The sequence below is a fragment of the Microcebus murinus genome, chromosome 8 (genome assembly GCF_040939455.1).
Source record: "Microcebus murinus isolate Inina chromosome 8, M.murinus_Inina_mat1.0, whole genome shotgun sequence".
In the NCBI taxonomy this organism is placed as follows: Eukaryota; Metazoa; Chordata; class Mammalia; order Primates; family Cheirogaleidae; genus Microcebus; species Microcebus murinus.
The window spans coordinates 63,216,787-63,242,450 of record NC_134111.1 but is presented as its reverse complement, the minus strand read 5'-3'; the positions used below and the strand labels follow the sequence as shown (position 1 = coordinate 63,242,450).

At 31.7% G+C, this 25,664-nt stretch overlaps 1 protein-coding gene across 2 annotated transcripts in view; it reads left to right on the top strand.

Annotated features, from left to right (window-relative positions):
• The first annotated feature begins 16,311 nt into the window (after nucleotides 1–16,311).
• CALCRL (calcitonin receptor like receptor) overlaps nucleotides 16,312–25,664 on the top strand; it is a 104,074-nt gene continuing 94,721 nt past the window's right edge. Inside the window, exon 1 of one of the 2 annotated variants that reach the window (XM_012779475.2) lies at nucleotides 16,312–16,560. The gene's annotated coding sequence lies outside the window, so the exon portion shown is untranslated. The remainder of the gene's footprint in view (nucleotides 16,561–25,664) is intronic. The other variant, XM_012779474.3, reaches the window with a different exon arrangement.

Below are 25,664 nucleotides of genomic sequence, written 5' to 3'. Positions count from 1 at the left end.
CGCGGACCCTCTCCCACCTTAAACTGTGGCCGCTGTGTGCTCTGGAGAACTCAGCGCGTTCCCTGCTCTAGTCTTCTCTCCACACAGCTTAGTCCCACGCTGCCACTTCTCACCAGCTTCAGGCACCTCCTGGCCTACGTGGAAGTGGAGCTCGGTGTAGGAAGGGGTGTTTCTCAGTGCCGGTTAGGGCTGGCGCCACTGCCCGCTGGCAGCGGCTTAAGCCGCGCCTCGCTCCCTCCCTGATGTGTGCCTCCGAATCCCCAAGTTTTGCGGAAGAATGATCGGTTCACCTTTGCTTTAGGCTGTAAATGGTCTTATCCCTCCGTTTCCTGTTGGATATCTGCAGGCCTGAAAAGCTGGTCTCGTGGAAGTGCAGATCGCTGGAGTGTGGCTATTCGCTTTCTTCATTTTTTGCTCTGGGAGCAGAGAGCCAGGAGGGCACCCCTACTCCGCCATTTTTCTCTCTCCTACTGTGTTTTTTAAAGGGAAGTTCTTGATAGTATTGTCTTCCTTCATTTTGCATAATCAAATGCATTTAACTGTGAATTTTATATAAAATTACATTATATAGTATATATGTGTATTTACCTACTTTGTTTATTCTCTGTATTCAAAATTAACATGTCATGCTGAAAACTACTCAAATGATTTTATTTTTTACATTATAAGAAGTAAAATATAGTACCCTAAATAATAAAGTCTGATTTTTGTATTCATGAACTTGTTACTACATAGAAAATAATTTAGTGCTCTTTGTTAACTGAAAGATATAGTTATTAAATTGGAATTTTCTAATAATTCCTTTTTAATTTCAAGTACACATCCATGTATTATTTCTTATTTGTCAAGCAAATCAGTATGCTATGCCTTAACAATTCATACATTCTACATTTACTTTGCTACACATGTATTTTTACCAATTATTTCATATATAATTATATAAATATAAACATGTATATTTACACATATATCATATAACTATACATTATATAAATAACTTTTGATCCTTACCATTGTACTCAGCCTGACCCATCTTTATACCAGAAGCAGGAAGAAAATGACACTGAAATAGCCAACTATTAATTGGCTACTTAATATTTAGGGGGTGTGTTGATTCTTTCATCAGCTGTTCCTGCTCTTATCTAGTTTTATAAAAATAGCATTTGTATTTAGTTTTTCCAGACTTGTATTTAGTCTTTCAGTTCTTTGTTAAGGACTTTAGCTTGGATGCATCTTAATTGCTATTCCTGCATGCTGCTATATAGAACAGAAAACCCTGCTCTTGTCAGTCCCTCAGGCCCAGTCTCTGAACTACTTAGATAGTTCCTGGGCTAGAATTATTCACAGCACTTTTAAAGAGAGGATTTGGATAGTAGTGGTGTGTTGTGATTCATTTTACTAGAGAAAGAGAGAAGAAAGAGGGATTTTAACCATAGAACATAATATAATAAATAAAACAATAAATAAAATTTCCTTATCAGTTTGTGCTAGGATTGTTAAAATCCTAGCGCAATTAGTTCAAAACAAAGCAGAGATATTGAATAACAAAACTAAAAAGACTGTCATTATTTGACTTTAGTATGGATGGATTCAGAGATTCATGTAAAGTCATCATAACTCAGTCCATCTATGCTTCTTGATTTTGTTAGCCAGTGAATTTTGCCTCTAATCTCACAGGGTTTCAAGATAATTTCTAGAATTTAAGGTCGACATCCTCCTTGGGTACAGTCTTCTAAAAAACTTTGAATTGAATTAAAGTCCCAGCTTCATGCTTATTGACCCAGATGTCTTATGGCCAGCCTTGATCCAAACACCATGTTTAGAGAAATACCGCTTTCTGAGTGACCGGGTTGATTCACAAGTCATCCTAGGTGGTGTAAACACTATCTGAAACTTGGAATCTCACTGGCAGGGCTGAGACTTGAGTAAGGCAAATGAGGTAATTGCCTCAAGCAAATTATTTAAGAGGGCATAAAAATATCTCAGTAATCAAGATAAATAATACTATAATGCAGTCTTTTGTAAAAATATTAATTATAACAAACATTTATAATGACTAAAATATAAATTTTGTAAATGGTGGGATCAATAACTGAGCCACATTGGGATCTGGCAAAAGCAAAAACTAGTAATCAGGATAATTTATTATTAATTGTAAAGACAGTTCAAATTTGAACATTGGAAGGGAGGGAGCGGGAACTCTTATAGAACAAAAGGACACAGGTTTCCTTTGCTGAAATGGTGTATTGTACTCAGCAAAGGAAACCCACCCAACACACCCCCTCTACACACACACACACACACACACACACACACACACACACACACACACACTTATTTTATGAGATTTTATGAGAATACTCTATTTAAAAGCATCCAATACCAACATATGGTAAGCCAAAAAATGTTGAGAAGTTCTGTGATTATAAACAAAAATCAACATCGACTAGGCTCTGTTGGTAATATCCACACCCCTTCTAGTATAAAAGGTTGTCATTTACATCAATCTTCTATATTCTTTAAAACTACCCTATATTGAAGCAGCTTACCATTTCTAAACTGACTACACCTATAACTTCCCTTTTTAGTGCCTGATAAATTCCCAAATATCAAAAGATTTTATGGGAAGTTTCCAGGTTACTACTTACAGGGGTCTCAACTTACTTTACAAGATTCTGAATGCCTAAACATTTGGGTTGTTGACTAAACAAACTAGTCATTTGTTTGTGACTAAAATACATTTTCTGTAATCGTTAACTTTTTTCTCCTTCAGTATTTTATATGGATATGTATATATAACATATATTCATATCCAGAGAAATGAGCATCTGATTTATATTAACTCATCAAGGTATTTCAAGCTCATGAAAAGTTTGGAAACAATTTTGAAAGTGTTTAGTGTCTTGTTTAAGCATTCTTTTTTTCATTTTTTTTATTTTAGCATATTATGAGGGTACAAGTGTTAAGTTTATGTATATTGCCCATGCTCCCCCTCCCCCTCGAATCAGAGCCTCAAGCGTGACCATCTGCCAAACGTTGTACATCTCACTCATTGTGTTTCTATATACTCATCCCCTCCTCCCCTCTCCCACCCGCCCGACACCCTACAAATGTTATTCCTATATGTCCACTGAGGTGTTGATCCGTTAATACCAATTTGCTGGTGAGTACATGTGGTGCTTGTTTTTCCATTTTTGAGATACTTCACTTAGTAGAATGGGTTCCAGCTCTATCCAGGAAAATACAAGAGATGTTACATCACCATTGTTTCTTAAAGCTGAATAGTACTCCATGGTATACATATACCACATTTTATTAATCCACTCATGAATTGATGGGCACTTGGGTTGCTTCCACAACTTTGCAATTGTGAATTGTGCTGCTATAAACATTCGAGTGCAGGTGTCTTGTTTTCATAAAGTGACTTTTGATCTTTTGGGTATATGTCCAGTAGTGGAATTACTGTTTAATAATTCTTAAAAGAGTTAGTCAAATTTAGTTAAGAACAAAAACTCAATTTTTCTAGTACAATCTTTTATTTCAATCTACAATTTATTCTAATAAATTATTTTAAAAATTCCTAATTGTAGCCCAAATCAACTCATTCCTGTCGACATTACTGATGTGTTGCTGTTCTTCATTAATTGTGAGATAACGTCAGCTAATTCAGTTATGAACTTGAATGTCTTTGGGGTTTTAATCTATAATCTGTATTTTCACAAAGGGTGTACTTCTAAAAATTTATAGAACTCTCTTTCTAAGTTGTAGGTGCTCTCAAGTTAGAAACCAGAGGAAACTACTACTTCCTTCTTTTTAGTCAATTTTTGGAATCAAAAAGCAAAAACTTTGACTTCCCAGTAGTCTTTCTTTCTTTCTTTTTTTAATCACTCCCCACTGTCAATGCAATGTTTCACAAAATTTATAAATCATTGTAGGGAAATTTCCAGAGAGTTCCAAAATATGAACAGCTGTGAGCTACCTAAATGATACAGCTTGCCAAGAAATTGCTACTCCAAAGATGAAGAAATAATTACCATATTTTACTCAAAATATCTGCCACTTTTCAATGAGAAGAATCTTTAAAATTGTAAATCTAAGTGCTTTATATGTTAAGAAGATTTTTATGTAACTGTTTACATATTCCTTTTATCTTTCTTCCTCACATGAACACACAGAATTTAGTTACTGAGAAAATCCTTAAAATCCAGTGCATCCTACAGCTTCTCTCATCTCTGCTGGATGCCAATAAACCATCAGATGCCAATGAAGAATACATTACAGATTATGGAAGACAAATCAAATGCCAAATCAAATATAAAGAATATAGGGTTTGTATTCATATCAACTTAGCATAATCTTTTTTCTTTTTTATCTCAGCATATTATAGGGGTACAACTGCTTAGGTTACATATACTGCCATTGCCCCACCTGAGTCAGAGTTTCAATCATGTCTATCTCCCAGATGGTGTGCATCACACTCATTATGTGTGTATATACTCATCCCCTCCTCCCCCCCATCTGCCCGACACCCAATGAATGTGATTGTTTCGTGTGCATTTAGTTGTAGATCAACTTAGATTTGAGTTCAATAGACCTTCATGTCTCTCACCCTCTATTGTTTTGTCTGTGAAATGGTTGTGCAGATGAATGAGAGCAGATGAATGAGAGCATACAAGGGCTTGGCACAATGTTTATTGCCTCATAAGGATTCAATAAAATGCTAGTGACTGGCATTACAATTTAATGAATAATTAATGTTTCAAAGGTTTAGAATAAAGTCTCTGAGATATAACAATTATTTAAATAGGAGAGGCTATTAAAAAGTAAAGTAGTCAGTTTTAGGCAAATTTGTCTCCTAAGGTAATTTTATAAAATGAGAAATGAGCATAAATATATAGTGGTTTTACTGTTAACAAGATTGAAGAAAATATAAATAATTATATATTAGAGAATTTTGTAAATTTTATAATAATTTGTTTCTGTGATAATTGCCTAAGAGGTACTAATATTTTTAATATGGAAACTTCTATAGCATGGGTAAAAAGGGGTAAAAAATCAGTGAATTTTTCTTTTTATTTCTCTAATAAAACTCATGTTAAAATAAAACTCATCTTAAAATATTTAAATATTTATATACTAAATATTTAAATTTAAATTTAATAATAAAGTTAATAATAAATTTAAATATTATATATTAAATATTTAAATATCTCTTATATTTCTAAGAAATTTTAAAAGTTTAAAAAATGAGCACCATCACTCCCATGCCATCTTCCCAAATATTGAGAAACCTAGGTTATTATCCACATGTGAACAATATTGGGAAACATGATCCAGAAACCGGAATACAAAATAGAAAAACAACCACAGTAGTGGTTGATGTTTTAATGTAAACTTGCTGAGCATTCTGCTGTGTTTTCCTATCTTACTAATACTCACAATTTTCTTTTTCTCAATGTGGAATTATCTAACTGAAGCCCCAATAATTGGTATAATTTGTCTTATTGTTCATATAGTTTTCTTTCAAAAATATCTGAAATAATTTACCAGATTAAATATTTTACAAATAATGGAAAATTGAGGGTAATATGTTGTAAAGAAGGAGGACAAGATTAATATGCAAACGTCTTAAGTTTCAAGTTTCAGGTCTGCCAATTTCCAGTTGTGTAAACTTACTAAGATTCTGTTCCCTCATCTAAAAAGTGGAAATAAAATTTTCATACAATTAAATAAAGAAAATGTCAAAAGAGTACAGCATATTTCTGGGGAAAATGCCAGCTGTCAACAATGCTACTTTTCTACCTCAACTTTCCCTAAATTAAAACAGAGACCCAGCACTGCTACTAGATATTGTTAGGTACTTAAAAATATTATCATCGCCTACATAATAACGTTTCGATCTATAATGGACCTAACATATGACGTTGTCCCATAGATTATAATGGAGGGGAAAGTTTTCTATTGCCAAGTGATGTCATAGCTGTCCATAACATCATAGCACAGCACATTGTTCATCTGTTTATGATGATGCTGATATAAACGAACGTACTGCACTTCCTGTTGTATAAAAGTAGAACACATACAATTACATATAGTACATAACACTTGATAATAATAATAAATGACCATGTTACTACTGGTTTATGTATTTATTATACTATAGTTTTAATCATCATCTTACACTGTCCTCCTTCTACATATTAAAAACAAAGTTACTGCAAAATAGCCTCAGGAAGGGTTTTTAGGAGTATTCCCGAAGAAGGCATTTGTTATCATAGGAGATGAGAGCACTATGCATGTTATTGCTCCCAAAGACCTTCCAGTGGGACAAAATGTGGAGGTGGAGGTGATATGGGTGAACCTGACCCTGTGTAGTCCTAGGCTAGTGTGTATGTGTGTGTAGCTTAGTCTTTAATAAACAGGTTTTAAAAGAAAAAAAAAGAAAAGTATAAAGAAAGAAAATATTTTATACAACTATACAATGTGTTTTAAACTAAGTGCTATTACAGAAGAGTACAATAATTTTAAAAAATTTAAAAGTTTATGAATTAAAAGAGTTACAGTAAGCAAAGTTTAACTTATTTTAAAAAGGAAAATATTTTATATAAATTTAGCATACCCTAAGTGTGCATTGTTTATAAAGTCTAAAGTAGTGATGTCCTAGGCCTTCACATTCACTCACCACTCAATCATTGATTCACCCAGAGCAACTTCTACTCCTACAATCTCTATTCATGGTATGTGCCTTATACGGTTGCACCATTTTTTTATCTTTTATACCATATTTTTACTGTATCTTTTCTATATTTGGCTATGTTTAGATACACAAATACTTACCATTGCATTACAATTGTCCACAGTATTCAGTACAGTAACATAAAGCCTAGGAGCAATAGGCTGTACCATGTGGCCTAGGCATGTAGTAGGCTATTCCATCTAGGTTTGTGTAAGTATGTTCTATGATGTTTGCACAAAAACAAAATAACATTTTTTTCTCAGAATGTATTGCCATCATTAAGTGAGATATGACAGTATCCCCATTAATATAACCCAAAATTGAATTTTTATGCATTATAATTAATCCAAAAAGAGAGTCCTTCAAGTGTAGTATTTTTTATTTTCTGAATATTAAAAAATACCTTGAGAAATGAATTTTATGAGTATCGTTTATAAGGGACTATGGTTAACACCGTGGACATTAAATTAAATTACTACCTTGCAGAAACCCATAAAAACATTTTCCAGGAAAAGATTTTTTACTTGTCTCCTTACCTCAACCTCTAGAACCACTAGAACAAAGATTTCTAGTGTTATATGACCCATTGCACACAGAGTCAAATACAGATTCCTTACTACAGTCTACGTGGCCTTACATTCCATGTCCTCATGTATTCATGTGGGGCTCTCTTCTTGCTCACTGGTCTCCAAGCTCTGGTAACACTCCAGGTACATCATTTTAACAACTTTTATTTACCTGTAATACTCTTTTTAGTAGACTCTGTTTTAGTGTCCCTCCACACACTTTTTTTAAGTTGATGTATAACATTTATTGATTTTTATTTGGTGCATCTAATATTTTGATACATGTATAAAATGTGTAATGATCAGGTCAGGGTATTTAGGGTATCTATCACCTCAAGTATTTATCATTTTTATGTGTTAGAAATATTTCAAGTCCTCTCTTCTAGTTATATTGAAATATGTAATATATTGTTATTGATTATAGTCACTGCTTATTCTGCTATTGAACACTAGAATTTATTCCTTCTTGTATTTAATATATGCTTGCACTTGCTAACCAACCTCTCTTCATATCCCCATCCCCTTAGACACAAGACTTTCACAGCCTCTGGTTCTTGCTTTTCTAATTCCTAGAGGTGCATCATAAGATTATTTATTTGAAATCTTTCTACTTTTTTAATGTAGTCATTTATTGCTGTAAACTTCTCTCCTTGCACTGCTTTTACTATATCCCAGAAGTTTTGGTATGTTGAGTTTCCATTTCCATTTGTTTCAAGAATTTATTTTTATTTTCTTCTTAATTTTTTCATTGACCCAATGCTCATTCAGGGATGTGTTGTTTAATTTCCATGTTATTTGTACAATTTCCAAAGTTCCTCTTATTATTGATTTCTAGTTTTATTCAATTTTCATTTGAGAAGATACTTGGTATGATTTTGATTTTTAAAAATTTATGGAGACCTGTTTTGTGGCCTAAAATAAGGTCTATCCTAGAGAATGTTCCATGGGTTGATGTATTCTGCAGCTGCTGGATAAATGTTCTGTACATGTCTATTATGTACATTTGGTAAAAAGTAAAGATTAGATCCATTGTTCCTTTGTTAATTTTATGTCTAGATTATCTATCCAATGCTAAAAGTGGGTTATTGAAATCCCAAACTATTATTGTATTATAGTATATCTCTTCATTTATATCTACTAATATTTGCTTTATATATCTGGGTGCTTTGGTATTGATTATATATATATTTAGAATTTTTATATCCTCTTACTGAATACATTTTATTCCTTGGTCTCTTCATCTTCTGGAATACTCAAAATTTGTGCATTTGGTCACTTTATAGTGCCCCTTATAACATGTAGGCTTATTCATTATTTTAATTCTTTTCTTTTTTTTTTTTTTTTTCTTTCTTTCTTTCTTTCTTTCTTTCTTTCTTTCTTTCTTTCTTTCTTTCTTTCTTTCTTCCTTTCTTCCTTTCTTCCTTTCTTCCTTTCTTCCTTTCTTCCTTTCTTCCTTTCCTTTCTTCCTTTCTTTCTTCTCTTTTAGTTATTTCAAAAAATCTGTCTTAAAATTCTGAGATTATTTCCTCTCAAATATACTTTTTACTTCATGCATTGAATTCTTCACTTCCAATATTTCTGTATGGTTCTTTTTTATAATATCTCTCTCCTTGGTGAGGCTCTCACTCATATATTGGGTTGCTTTTCTGACTTTTTTATATTGTTTATCTCTGTTCATGTATATCTCACTGAGCTCCTTTAGGTTGAATTCCTCTTCTGGCATTTCATAAACTTCCTTTTCATTGGAATCTGTTGCTGGAGAATTATTGTGTTCCTTTGGAGGCATCATATGTCCTTGTTTTTTCACGTTTCTTGTGCTGATATCTGTGCATCTGGTTTAACAGTTGCTTCTTCCAATTTTTTGTATTGGCTTTCATAAGGGAAAACATTTCTCTGAGAATGTACCTATAGTATTGTTTGGGTTGTACACTTTAGCTTTGATTGTGAGTGTATGCAGTAGTGTAGTCTCTGTATGGTTTCTTTAGCTATAAATAGCATTGGTGATATTTGAGATTTCCTCAGTGGCTTAGGCTACAGTTGTTAGTGGAGTCTGTGGTGAAATTTTCTTGGGGATGGGGATGCCAAGAGAGTCAGTCTTCAGGCCCCAGTTGTGGCAGCAGCAGGCTAAAAGTGCCTGTCCTTGGGCTTCCAGTAGGTATACATGGGCACCAATGTAAGTGGGTCCAAACAGTCTGATGCTTAGACCTCCAGGGGACTTTCTCTGGTGCCAATAGTGGCATTGGTGGGCCAGGTAGGTATGTGGGCAGGAATTGGTGTTAGTGGTGGCTGCAATGGAATGGGCAGGCCAGTCCCCAGGTCCCCAGGTGTGTGTGAGTAGGTACTATCTGTGGTGATAGCAGCAAGTTTGGTGGGCCCATATTAGGCCATCAGGAGAATTATGCAGACACCAGTGGTCATGGACAGGGTTCAGCAATACTCAAGACCCCAAGTGGAGTTCTTGGGCACAGGAGTGGTGTCATATACCTTTTATTAAGCTGATGCACTCATCTCTCATTTGCTGAGAATATTGACTGCTAACAGCTCCCAGCTGTATCCTTCTTCAGAAAAAAGTCCTCAGCTGATGGCAATCACTCTCCCTAGAAAATATTTTCCCCATACCCTGATGATTCAACAAGGACAAACCAATAAGTAGCAACTTAAGACAGACCTTCTTGCTTCAAGGAAGGACAATTCTGAAACCCAGTTTGTGCTTCAGAGCCCAACTCCTGTGGATTAGGTCAAATACAAATTTTAACTTAGACCACAGGCTTGCTCACTTCATTCTTGTTTCCAATCCTGTTTCCTTCCCTCCCTTGTTGCTTGCTTTTTTCTAAAATCTAAAGAGTAAAACCTCAATAAATCACTGGCACCCAAATCCTTCTCTCAAGCTCTCCTACTGGGAAGCCCTACCAAGAACACACTTCTTTCTAATCTATGCAAAGACTCATAATTTCTTCCTTTTTCAATTCCAGCATAATTATTATCTTCAGAGAAAATGATTTTCTACAAGAGGTAGGTTATCCCTACATTCTACCATTTAATCTACTCATTCCTGGTCTGTTTCAATTATTGAAGATATTGATTCTAAGCAATATAAATATAGAGCAATATGAGCAAAAATAAGTGTATTTTTTCTAAATGTCCACCTGAGGGCAGATAGTATATTCCTTGAGAACAGGGACTATGTTCCTATTACCAAATTTTGTATTACCAGCATCTATCCACATGCTTGGCACATGTAGATGATCAATTAATATATGGTCAATGGATGACTATTGTTCAGAAACCTTACTTTTTGATGATAAAAATGTTTCTAGAGATAGATCTTGGAAGTAATTAGTATGTACCAAATACTCTTTCTCTCAAATGTCAGATGTATGAGGCCAGAGCAGGATTATAGACAATTAATGATTGATTTTTTTTCTAACATATAGTGGTAGAACAAATATTTTTCATGAATGGATATAGTAGAGCCTTTAGGTGTGAGAGATATTTTTCACTCTGCTGTGAGATATTGAAGATCTTCATATTTCTGATAAGATACATAGGCATCAGTCCACTTTGGCCTAGCCATGGCTTCAGAGTTGCCTAGCTTTAAATCATATACATATACAGGATTGAATCATATATATAATGTGTGTGTGTGTATATATATACACACACATACACATTGGAAGACAAAAATATTATGTTATTTTAATTTGTACTTTTTAAATAATTTATATCATATTTAAACATTTATTTAGTGATCAGTTGCTTTTGCACTTAATATTTCATGAAGCACATACTATTTTTATGTATGTATTACATATAGAAGCTTAAATTTGTATAGTCTATGATAAGTACCTGCCCATTATATCCGTAGTTATCAAGTGCATCTGTGCATCAGAAGGTTTTCTTAGAAACCTTCCCTAGTTTTTGAGAATTTACATTAGAGAAAAGAGATAGAATTTCATTTTTATTCTGATTAGAGAGCAACTCTTTGTAATTTGAGAATGTTTAACACTAGATGGCAGGATGAGACTATAAATACCCAAGTCTTCAAAGCTAAATATGAAGAGGGTTCTAACACTTTCTCAAAAGTCTTAAGAATTCCGAGGCAAATACATTGCATCATCATTTAATATATGCATTATACATCATTCCACATTCCTTTATATTTAAAGCTTCACTGTATTTACAGAGTGATTTTAAACATGATTGAGTTTTTGAAAAAAATATAAATTAATAATACTTTTGTAAGTTATATCAATATGATGATAGCTAAAAAAATAGTACTGGAAAAACATTAATACTATTTGGCATCTTTAGAACTTAATGATTATATTATTTAAGCAAAATATAGGACTTGGTCCTGTAGTCAAATGCTACTTAAGTCAAATGCCTAGCAAATGTAAATAAACTTTTTATTTTCACGATCAAGTTTGATATTCAGCAAATGAAAAGCATTTTGGAAAAAATTCACAATAAATGCATATCCAGAATTAAAAGGGGCATATTTTCAATGCCAACTAAAACTATTCTAGAAATAATATCTATTTTAAACTCTTCTGGGAAAGGAGATTCAGGTGTTTCCCAAATGAATTTCTCATTTACTCACTCTTAGTATTTATGTACCATTTGTCAGTGCTAAATGGATAAATATGGCAGATTGACCATATACTGTATAATTTTTATCCATCCCAGAATACTTTTGAGTATAAGAATGTAAGTTGGGACTGCCCTAGAAAACTGGGACACATGATCACCCTATTGAAGGTGTTTAACCTCAGGAAGTTTATTTTGTTCTCTCATTTAAAACATTTATAATTCTGTTGTATTTTAAAAATCACTTTTACTTAGTCCATAACACAGCTTGTTTGTCGGTATTAGCTGTTTATTCTAGCAATAATCACCCCTCAAATACTCAGGAATATCTGTAGGATAATATTGAGTTCCCTGGAAGATCCAAATCCATGAGAACATAGTGAAAATAAAAGAAAAAAGAAAATATTTGGCAAATTATTTTTTTGTTATTTGATTCTCTTAAGAAAACATATTATAAAATACTAGAAGAAATACTATGTATTGGCTGTAAAATAATTTTATTTATCTGTATAGGGACCTGAAATAATGACTGCTCATTTTGAGTTTAGTTTTCTATGCTTTTCAAATTCTTATTCATTGTAAATATTTTTAGAGCAACATTATATTTTCCTGTACAGTGATAATTGTGTTCACAATTAGAGTGAAAAATAGGCTCTTTGGTTTTAGTTATATACAATTGCATATTCATTCTCAATTGCCCAGCCATTATATACAGATTTTTTTTTTTTACAAAATACAATTTATTTTGGTTTGTTTTGGGAAGTAATTTAAAAAATGCTAACAGCAATTGCTAGGTAAAATGATAACAGATTAGGTCAACAGATTTCTTTGCTAGGAGAATTTTTTGATGTAAGGATTATAAGAATTATGTGTATCTCCTCAAATTATTGGTGAATTTTTAATATAGGTTACAAATAATTTTGTTGACTGTATAAATTATTCCCAAGTATACATAATGACTTTCAGACAATTAAGAACACAGAGAAATTATTAATTCACAATACAATAACTTAAATACGTCATATAAATCATTTTTAAAATGCTTTCTTTTGACTCCTTATTCTTGCACTCTCACCAGGGAAGTTCCATTTTTAATATATTTCATGTAAAAGTGTTCTGTTTTGTTTTGTTTGTTCTTGTGGTTAAGTTATGCTCCAAGGCAGTATCCACACAAATTCAAAATAAGTGGTCAGTTTGGTCAGTAGAAACTAAATTTGTTAAACCACATTTTTGGTCTGCTTTAACTAACATAGTCAATATAAACAGTAATCTAGAGACTTTTGAGTTTGCCTCCTCCTGATTCTGAGTCAATGTGCATGTCACATGGTAACCAGCACTCCCTTTGAGAGACAATGGTGCTGTAAGCCTTACATGGGACTGCAAGGCTTAAGTATAGGCACAAATTTGCATGTAGGATTCCTAAATGTAAAACGTGTCACTGTTGATCATTTTATATACACTCTTATTTTGGGGGGGAGGGGGGGCAGAGTCTCACTCTATTGCCCAGACTAGAGTGCTGTGGCATCAGACTAGCTTACAGCAACCTCAAATTCCTGGGCTCAAGCACTCCTTCTGCCTCAGCCTCCGGAATAGCTGGGACTACAGGCATGCGCCACCATGCCCGGCTAATCTTTTTCTATGTATGTTTTCAGTTTGCCGGTTGATTTCTTTCTATTTTTAGTAGAGACGGGGTCTTGCTCTTGCTCAGGCTGGTTTTGAACTCCTGACCTTGAGTGATCCACCAGCCTCGGCCTCCCAGAGTGCTAGGATTACAGGCATGAGCCACCACGCCAATATACACTCTTTCTTACTTCCACAGAAAACCTTATTGACAGTACTCTTCATCATTACATCTAGATACGGTGTTGGCAGCTAATTACACAGAAATTTAGCACTTGATTCCTTCTGTGCTCGTCAATCTGTGCTGTAAATAACTAGATAGAGGGCACATCCTATTTTTGTTTAACTCTCTAAAGCACAACTGGTACATTATGTAACTCAAAATACAGGCTTGATTACCACTGTTTAAATTATTGCAAGTGGCTTCAATATCTTCTGGAGAATGATTACAATATATAGATACATATAATTATGTTATACACGAGGCCAAATTAATGTATTCATTAATGCCACACTGGCTCAGAATGGCCTCATTGATTATTGAAATATTTTCATTTAGTTCTGCTACAGTTTTCCAAATATTTGTTGTCATGACTCCATGTGTATTTGAGAAGTTTCCGTGATCTATCTTTTTACTTGCCCCTGAATAACTTAGTATACCCAGAATAGCTACCTGGAAGTCCTTGTGCCATTTATTTCTTCTGAAGTTTATAAAATGGCAACTCTTAAGGATCAGATTACTGAGATACGATTTTCCTATTATTTCTAAATAAGGCTTATGGATGATATTAACAAAAAATTATCTATAAGTCTTCATGGACTACCACCAGGGGCCTATGTACCTAACCAATACTTTAAATATAAATACTATAACTTCTATTAGATTCCCCATTAAGTATAGCACTTGATATATAGTAGAAGAGATTTTGCTCTGAATTTCAAGATGGGAGCATCAAGCCTAAAAAGCTTTGGCAAGATCATGCCAGAAAATATAAGAACCAGAACTAGAATTTCTTATCTCTTGGTCCAGTCCTAATACTTTCTGCTTGTTTCTTGATGACTCGCCGAGCAGTATGCTAGCTCCACATAAGAATTCAATAAAGTTTTCACCCAGGAATATTCATATTTGTTTTCTGATTAAAGAGTCATTGTAGAGCTTGTATTAATTTGACTTTTCTTCTCATGGGCCTAAGAAAACAGCTCCGGAAAAGGTACAGCTCAACATCCCCCTAAAGCAAATCAAAACCAAGCCCTTAACTCAAAATATAATATTCTGTAACATCACAATTTAATTCCTCTGGTTATTTTCTATCTCCTTATAACTCTACTTATGTAACTCAGTTTCTTATAAGTTTTTTCTCTTAACTATAATTAATAATAATTAATATGTATCCTGTTTTTAGGTATGTATGTTTTATTGACCTTGTTCCTACTAGTCTTAAAATCAAAGATCATGTAATAATTTTCTTCCATGATTCTAGATAATAAAAATGTCAACAGGAGTACCCTGCTTCAGAAACATGATATTCCTTAATTTATGTTGCCTTTACCACCTTCAGTAGTCTATGGGCACTTCATTTTATTTCTGAATTATTGTAACTTAACTATTTCTCTGTGCTCTGATGTTAATTTACCAAAAATGGAATGATCCTCACAATATCTTATCTATTTCTAAATATTATGAAATTTGTTGATTCAAAGTCTTAGAAATAAAAGTGATTTTAGGTATTATTTGATCCATCTTTTCTAGTTTACAGATGAGAAAATTTACACCCAGATAAATTATGTAACTTTTAGTGCTGTTTGCAGGGTTATAACTGTTGCACTTCACACATTTACCATATTGTAAAAAATGATAAATGCATTTCAAATTTATAATTTTCTTCCCTGATCATATCCAATGATTTATTAAACATATTCAGAATAAATTAAGTTTTGAGATAAAACTGTTTCTAAAAAATTAAAATATATATTTTGTATTGTTTCATAATATTATATTTAAAAATATCTGCATTTTCTTTAAGGCTATTATGAGATAAAATATTATAGTATAAATAATTTTTTAGATTTTAGATGACATAATTATATAAAATATTTTAAAATATGTGCAACTATTTTAAAATTATTAATTATTCTCAAAAGGTTATTTCTCTGACATATATACTTAAATATATATTAAGAAAAAATCCATACTCTACACACACACACACACAGACATGATTATTTTATGACATATACACACACATATACTATGTCATGAAGAAAATGAAAAAAAATATTTAAAAACTACGGGATAAAGTTTCTTAATCTAATTATGAAAAGGAATGTCTGATTATCATAGCTTCATATTAATAAGAATCAAATAAGAATTATGATGTATATAGTTAATTGAGCGTGGCTCTTTTATTAAAAGATGGGTTAGGTAAAATTTTTCCAGGATGTTTTGTAAACTAATTCAACACAGACACACACAGACACACACACACGCACACACACACTCACTCCTTTGATTCTTTTTGCAGAATATTATATTCAAATTTCCTTCAAATCACAGGCAGCTCTGTTTGGCAAGTTCTAACAAAACTCAGTCAAGGTGAAGAAAGCAAGCCAGCTTTTACTGGTAACAATGTATTCACACAGCCTGTGATCTCTATCTGTTCAGGCTGCTTCTTGCTCTTGTCTCAGAATAGGAAAGGAGTGCAGCTTTCCTGGGGTATGCTATTTGAGAAAGAAAGTAACCTAACACTAACAGCAGGCGGGGTCAGAGTGATGTAACAGGAAGCTCTGATGTTTCCCTTCTGCTGCTGATCACTTACAATCTGACAACACTTCCAATCTACTCAGAACAACCCTTCTCTCTCCAGCAGAGTGTCACCTCCTGCTTTAGGACCATCAAGCTCTGCTAAGTGGATCTCATCCTGCCTGCAGGATCCTATTGCAAGACTTTCATTCTTCTCCTTGCCTGAGGGTAAATCTCTTCTGCTGAATCTCAGAAAATCAAATTCCATCCTGAGAATATTTTACCAAGAATTTCCTTAGGAGCTGTGCTGGGTAAGTACATTATTCAAAATACATATATTTATCTTGAGTTGTATTCTCATGTAGTTTGACAATGTTTGTACTATAGTAAATGGCATTGAAATGATGTTGAAACATAGTCTCATTTATTTCACATATTAGAGAAACTATAGCATATTACCCCAAAATGCACATGAAATCTATTACTACTAGATGGTAATATTTACAGTGGCATTCTAGAAAATAAATTTAACAAGCAATAAAAATCTAAGTGGATTAAAATGCATATTTCTGAACAAACATCTTAATCAGAGAACAATGGCTTTAAAAATTAGTTCTACTATTAACTAAGCTTGAATCTTGACAGCTGGAAAACATTTTATCCCCAAGAAGGGTCTTTAAACTTTCCATTTATTAAGTATTCTAGGAAAGGGGTAAAAGAATAACTACTGTGGGGTCTCGGAGTCTGTCTCACTCTCTGGGTGAACAAAATGCTGCTGAGTTTTAAAAAACAGTAATCACTTTGGATTTATTATATCTGCCTTCTATTTGCCTTTCACCTCCATTTATACATATATCTCTAATTATTGAACTAATGGAATTTTCATTGTTTGTTGTTGCCTGATGTGTTTAAATCTCTCTTTTGTTAATCCTGAACTGTTTCCGCTGTATTTGGATCATGGGGTCAGCTACAAAGAAAAAAGAAAAAACCTAGACTTGAGAAAATACAGAGATTTTTATAATGATTCTGAATTTCAAAATCTTTAGCTAAGGGAGTACTTCAACTTAACTGGTATTACGCTGCAAGCTTTGGGGGGAGGGCATGATATCAAGATATCTGTGGACAAAAAAATGTAACATTTTTCCAAACAAGCATGTTAGATAATTAAACATAAAAATTAAAGTATGTATTAAAAAAACTACTTCCAGGATAAAACTTACTGAAATGTTGAGATAAAACATCTGTTAATGCTCATTCCAATAGTACAGACTGTCTTGAACAATTTAAGAAACTAGTGTCTACTTAAAAAGTTGTATAGAGATATCACAAGTTTGTTGCTAAAGAAAGATGTCAGATTTGACTTCAAATTACGTTGACATAATTTTTAAATTATATAGTTTCATACTTAAATAAAATTATATTCTGGAGGATTCCTTCAGTGGAAGCATCCTGTACTTAATCACTCATAATGTGGCACATTAGCAGTAGACTACAAACATCCTGAGTAACTCCTTAGTAATCTTCAACTCAGTTTTTCCACAGATTTCTCAATATCATAAAAACTTTAATTAATTCTTACATTTGTGATTCTTTAAAAGTATTGTGGCTGATTTCTATCTCTTTTCAATCCTTAATTGTACTGAGTTCCCTGATATATGGAGAAAGGGGAAAAGTCTTTTTAGGGTGTGATTTTGAATAGCCATTATATAATTGAGAGAGAGTAGAAACAACACATGAAATAACTCAATGCCATGGGTTAGTAACAAATATTAAAACAACACCATTTTTAATTCAAATTATTTTCTTAGAAGGAGGTACCATATTAATATTATATATTTTATAATGAGTAACTCCCCAAACTTCTCTAATTTTTTATTTAATTGATAGCCTCAAACCCATATTTTCTTTGCATAATTTAATTAAATATTTATGACTGTACTAATAGCATGGTTTATGATCTGTGTTTTCAAAAAATACTGTTGAAAAACACTAGACAATGAACAATGAAGGTCATTAGAAAAAGACATTATTTGAGGAAGTGGACGTTTGAAATAAAAATTTATATTATTATATTCTAAAATTGTCTTTCTTTAATGATAAGAAAATGTCAAAGTACCAGTATAGTAGGTTTTTAGCCATAAAGAAATTAATTTGCTTCTCTAGATGATAGTTTCCTGTAGCATCATAAAATCAATGCATTGAGCCTGCGGTCAGTTCTAAATATGTAAAAGGAAATACGGAATTTAGAAATAAATTATATGAATGATGTGAGCTGAAATATATGTTTTACCTGAATATTCTATTTCTTAAAGAGATATGCTTTAGGTTATATTTCAGGATTTTTTTTTCTAATTTATTTTATCACATGTCAAAGCATTATTTTAAAGGTTAAAATATGTGGATATTTAGAATATATAAAACTATTCATTCACTTTGAAAAACTTGGAATAACAGAAAAATTTTAAAAATTAAAACTGGGTCTATAATTTAAAAAATTAATATAAATGAATGGCCAAAGTGTATATGCTATTCTCACTGGTGATTCCTAGGCTATAATGACATTTCAACAGAGTCAACACCTGGCATATTTAAGAACATTTACATTCACCTGCATACTATTATTTTCATGCATAACAGAAATAAAATCCAGTAAAAAATTAAAAATAATATTTAAAACAAGATTAAATTTTATGCTTTATAGATTATGTGGAAAAATTATTTGATAAATATGTAAAAAGTAACTGAACTTCAGTTACTAGCACTATTCTATATTTCTAACTTAGACCATATTTGGAACCATTATAAAAATATTTTATAATCAATTTATCTACATGGTTAAAATTTAATAGCAACTTAATTTTTAAGAGTTGTCTTAGACTTCTGTAGGAAAAATAAATAATTTTTAAAGGATCAAAATATGTATTCACTAAACAAAACTTATTTCATACTCTATATATGACTTTAAATTCAACTTGAAAAAATAATTCTCTTTTTAAAGATATAATGATTATGGTGTCAGCTTTCTAGAATACAAATATATTCAAAGAACCTTACTTGAAGTCTTTAGCTTTATTGCCTATCTTATCTTTGTTTGGGATTCAGAGAAGCTTTTAACCCATAAACATAAGCTGTATCATTGCAATGGTGCTAATGAAAAGCACTCTTAAGAGAGTCAAGTTTGTAGCACATTTTAGTTCTTGACTTAATCAGAATTTTAGAGAATGCACTTAAGATGGACACATATTTAAAAGCTTTCTCTGTGTCTGGTTTTGAAGGCCATAATAAACTATTAATATAAGCATTCATAACTTCTCAGGAATACTCTCTGTTTTTACCAAAGTACTTGTACCATGCTAGATTACAAATTATTTCAAGAAATCTTCTCATTTAATACATAAAAATGTTGTGATACAATTAGGTAGAAAATAAAAATTTACCAGAAATATAAGATAAGGTCTACATACTAACCAGATACTTCACCTTTTCCCTTTTATTCCTGTGGTCATTACTGTCCAAATTCTTTCATCAATAGATGAGACAACTATTAATAAAGTGTCCAGATAGTTTTCACAAATAAATTGGTATATAATTTTGAAAATACATGGTCTTAATTAGTGTAAAATTGAAGAAATAATAGGTAGGATACAATTATAACTAGTGAAATTTAGATTATAAATATTAAGCTACCATGATTTAGAAAAAAAGAAGAAAATATGCATTAGAAATGTGATATAAAATCAACAAAACCAATTTAACTAACAGGAAACATACTTTTATTTCATTGCAATTCAAATTTGAACATAAGTCCTCAGTAAGTCCAGTTTATATTTTTTTGTCTAATTAGGATTATAATTTTTTTATTTAATCAAATTTGACCAAATAATCTCTACATTTTCTCATATTTGAGTAATCTTAAAATCAAATTAATTTAATTTTTAATTTAAAAAGCTATTTTACAAAAAAAAGAAGAAATGTATATAATTTTTAAGGACACAAAGTCTTACTTCCTATGATCACAAAATAAAATAGTATTACTGACTGTGAAAACTCAAGATTCCTAGGATACTAGAATTATTATCAGATAATAACTTGCAAGTATTTTCTAGAACACATTTTTCCCTTTTTAAAATTTGTTTATTTAAGGGACAGTATTATGCAAAACTAACAAAGCAAGATATTGTTTGCAAAAGTGGTCAAAATGGTTTTATTAAATATATATTTTTTTACCTAACTGTAAATTGAAAGGACAAAAATACCAACCCAAATCAACCCAGCATAACAAAATGAATACGTAAATAAATAACTCCTATGGTATTGAGGCTATATAGCTTTACATTTTATTTGTTGAATAGACCCCAATTTTCACAGAATCTTTTGCCACTTAACATGGAACATATTTTTTAATTAAAAAATATCAATATGGTGTAAACTTTTATATAAACAAGAAATAGTTCTCTATTCATGCTTAGGTTAATCTAAGCTCAATTATGTTTCACATAAAATAGTAGTGAATTCTGAGCTTATCAACTGGTATATTAAATAGTCATGATCCAGTTAAGTAGCAACTACATGGTTTATGCTTCTCCTTACAGCTTAGTCACGTGGGGGATCAATAGCATATTCATAGCACACAGATTTGATTTTATCAATCAAAACTAATATAAATTTGTCTTGTATCCAGCTACTAATTTTATAAATTTTACAAATGAGTGTTAATTTTAACTCATGCTCATTATTAACCTAATTCCAATCATTATGCAGATATTTTGCATAGAAACTTCAATTTTGCCTCCCTTCTAAGGATAATTTAAAGGGAAAATTGTAACTTTGGTAAGTACTAGATACACATAAATAAAAAAATATAAAATGATAAAAACTATGGGAAAAGAGTGTCATTAACACAAAACCATGGGTTTTTTTTTCTAATTCTACGGTTATTTGCAGGTGTAAGGCAAAATAGGAGGCTTGTTTTTGACTTAGTTAATGGAAAACTAATATGAGTAACATGTTTAATGTTTTATTGGTCAATCTGCATATGCCTTCATTCAAAATTTATTTTTAATAAAACTTTGGTTTTAAGTCTTCTCTAAAAATTAATATACTTTCTTAATTAAGGCAAAAAAATTAACTTATAGATTAATTTTAGAAATTTAGATATGTATTATTTACAGAAGCGCAGCCTAATGGACTTTGGATTTTGATCACCCCCATATGAACCCAAACTTCACCACTGATTAGTTCCTCTATGTTATCTATAAAATGGAAGTGATAATCATACTGCCTTGTCAGGTTTTGTGAATAATTCATGAAATAATACATGGAAAATGTTTAGCACAACACTAGGCGCTTAGTAGGTGTTCAATAAATTTTACTGATCATCATAAGTCTTTTGTGAATAGGACTGAAGACATAATTTGTTTCTATGCAAAAATCTCATTCCAAGTAAAACATACAGACAATTAGAATACAATCCTATTCATTAGATAGGGAAAGTGAGCAAGTGTGGTTTATCACCGCAATTTTTAGAATGATCGCCCCTTTTCCATCAGATAATGCATGCCAGAACCTAACAAAACTAATATTGTTGATTATTTTTATCTATAGAACTTGAGCATTTAAAATGGGCTTTTATAGTAACAATTTAAAAAGATATATTAAAGAAAAATGATTGTTTCTTCCTTTCACACATGAAACTCAGTGAAACTCAAGGTTACATAATCCTCACTGACAAAGCTCTGGTTTCAACCTATGTCTATTGCAATCCTAAATCTTAAATATTTTGTTACACTATTGTTATTATTTATTATTATACCTCTCATTCTTTATGTCATACAAAGTAGAATAAGAATAATGATTCACCAAATGTAAACTGAATCTCTTCTAACACAATATAATAAAAATAAGTTTATTTACATGAGTTTGTTTATATTACTTATGTGAATTTTGTGGAATATAGTACATTAGAGGTAAATTTAGATGGCTGTCAAGAAATTTTTAGTCTTGACTATTATAACAGCTTCAGAAACTAAAAATGAAAAGAACATTAAGAATGATCCAATAAATTCAATGTTTAGGATTCTAAATTTTTGTTGGCTATTTTATTTTTATAAAAAGGTCTTGATTACAGGTACTTCTTACTGCTGCCCAATGGCAGACACTTATATTTCCTTATTTATTATATTTCAAAAACTATAAAGAAAGTATACGATGGAAAAAACACATTTAGGTTTTTATTTAACATAATTTATTCTAAGAATTTCTTGTTGAATATTTTATAAATTATGACCCAAATTAAGAATGTAATGAAAACTATAGGAGATTTACTCATTTCCCTGGGTATCTCCCATGTGTATATGAGATATATATGTTAATAAACTTCTGTTTGTTTTTCTAAAAAAAAGCAAACGAAAAAAAAAGAGAGAATGTCATGAAAACTATAAATATTTTCTCCAGAAACAACAAACAAACTACATTCCTACAGATTCACGTTTAGCATATAGTTACATGAGTTTCATGGCGTCTCCCTTTTTGATGGCTCCATTAAGAGTTCTTGGACTCTCAGTTTAAGAAACTGTGTTCCAATTAATTCACATGACAATTGCTCTTTTAGAATGAGGTAAACTATATGTATATGTATTTTTAGCCACCTTAAGTATGTTTAGAGATCAAAGAGTAAGGGACAGCACTCAAAAAACAGACATGGACATCAGAAATAAATGGCCTATAAGATTATTTACAAACAAACAGAAGACATGACTGCAGACCTCTAGGAAAAACTGTATAACAGGTACAATCTGCAATTGGTAATTTCCCATCTCCCGTTCTGTAGTCCTCTCCTTCCTCTAAATTCTTTCACTTGCCCCTTCTTAACCCTCACTTTCTTTCAAACCACATGTCCAGTAGCTACATTCTGGCCTCAGGTGGTCAAGAGTAGTATATTTTCCTGTATGTCATCCACATATGGCCTTCTAAAATTGCTCTTCCTCTAACTAAATTAAAATTTGGTATTATTGCAGTGTATTTTATTTGAGAAAGAAAGCATTTTGATTTCTGTTCACTCCAACTTGTCATAGAACATTTATATGTTAACTCTTAGGACTATGCAATTATTTTTATTAGAGGATGCTAGGATTAAACAGCATGGCCCTCAGTTTAATGTGCACTTATGATGTGCCAAGCCCTGTGCTAGGTGTTGAAGGTAAGCAAGACAGGTCCCCTGGTCTGTACAATATCATCTCCACCTCAGTGTCATGCAAAGACAGTGCTGATCAAAGTCTGAACTCTTTATATACTACTGGCTGCCACTCTATTTTTTCATCTTCTCACAAGATCAGGACTCCATGTTAAACTAGTGTGTTTTCTAAAGTGACTAAACCTGATAAATCAGATATTTTCATTCGTGTCTAATAAATCAGATATATACATATAAAATATACATATATTTATTATTTTAAGAAACATTGAATTTTCTATGAAACATAAAAAAAAAACAACCCTGAAATAAAGAACAACCTAATGGATTCTACTTTGTTCACAATTTTATGTGCTTTGGTTAAGATATTCTGAAATATCTTCTTTTCAATCACTTCTAATATAATTTTGACCTTTCATACTAACAGAAAGTATTTCCTTGCATCTAATTCCATTGTAAATATCATGGTTGTATGTCAGAAATTTTTAATTTTTGAAACAAAATGTGTCTAAAGAAAGTAATATTCTTAAGAAAAAAGCTTTGCACAGTGTTTGGCTTAATTAGAACAGGAAGGCCTTCAAATGAGATATGAGCAAATCTTAAGGTCTAGAACAACCTGATGAGTAAAATCCAAAAATGATTTTCCTAAATATTACTTAATTTTTTAATTAATTGAATTTCTCGCAAAAGTTAACTTCCTTAACTATGCACTTTCCAAAAGAATTTCCTGTACTATATTCTAAGTTATCAGTTTGAAAAGCCTTTTTGATCATAAAATTAATATATGTCCATATTTAATGAACCAGATTCCAGCCTACTTCCTTCAAAATAAATATAATAAAACTAACAAAGAGTTTATATTTGAGCTTTGGTATAACTCAAACATTCTTTAAAAATATCCACTAAGTGTATAATTTTTCATATTAACCCTGAAAGTGAAGTTTGTTCACCAAGTTCTCTACTTTCCCAACTCAAGTATCATAAAAGACTGCATGTGTTCAAAACCTTTAATGTTACCTGTGGCTTCAGAAGCGATAGGTAACATTAGATGTTCTCTTTATCTATTTTAGTTTGTCCAACCTTTTCACATCTAGCACTTATGACATTCTAACCTTATACCAAAACATCTACTATAGTTTACATATTTGCTACATTATTATTTTCTTTCCATGCCACTTACATGTAAACCCCCAAGTGCAAAGATTTCTGCTACTTTTTTCCAGTATTATATCCAAAGCACCTAGAAAATTGCCTGCACATGGTAGATGCCTAAAAGTTACTTAATAAATAATTAAATGAATGAATGAATGTTTCTTTATACCACTCTCTACTTCACAGAAAACTAGATATTGACTTTTAGTAATTTTGTATGCAGTACACAATAGATGCCGAGCTGAAATTCTGAAGGTGTTAGAATCATTTTGGGAATACATTCCCAAAAAGAAAACATTCAAAATTTTATTAACACTTTAATATCTGAGGTCAACCTAATATTTATGTTTTACTATCTTCTTATGGGAAAACAAATTAGTAAAGTTGCTTTCTGTAATGTATTTAGCATTCAGGTTTCACTGAATTCCAAGGATTGACCTTTCAAACTAGGGTAAATGAGAAGGTTGCTCAGTATTTTAACACAGAATGTTAAAGCCTTTCCCCAAATGGCCAAACCATGGCTAAAATTGGCAGAATTTCTTGTTGAAACTGGCATACTTGCCAACTATTGCCTCCCAACAAAAGCCTCACTCCATTACTTATTGCTTTTCTGGACAATAGCACTAAAGAGTCTATAGAAGGAAAAAATAATAATTTAGCAATGAAATTAAAAGAAAGTAAATGAATTTTTATACAAAATATACTATGGAATACAAATTCTGTTTAATTGCCAAAACATTTTACATCTTACGTTAAGTGATGAGTCATATCACTTAAGATTATATTTCATCCTGCAAGCTAGCTAGTTATTCTTTTGATATTACTCTGATATTACTAAGCATGGAATAGACATGCTTAACACAATGAAGGTGATCCAACATGTATAAAAGCTAAAAGACTACTAAAACAGATCTGAATGGTATACTATCTCCTACAATCCACTATGGAATTAAGATCAAATTGTAATAATTAACAAAGCTATTTAAAATTTATAGTAAATTGTTATACTCAATTTAGTATCAGACTATTATTCAGATTTCAAAATAGCCTTTCTTCAATCTGTAAATAGTA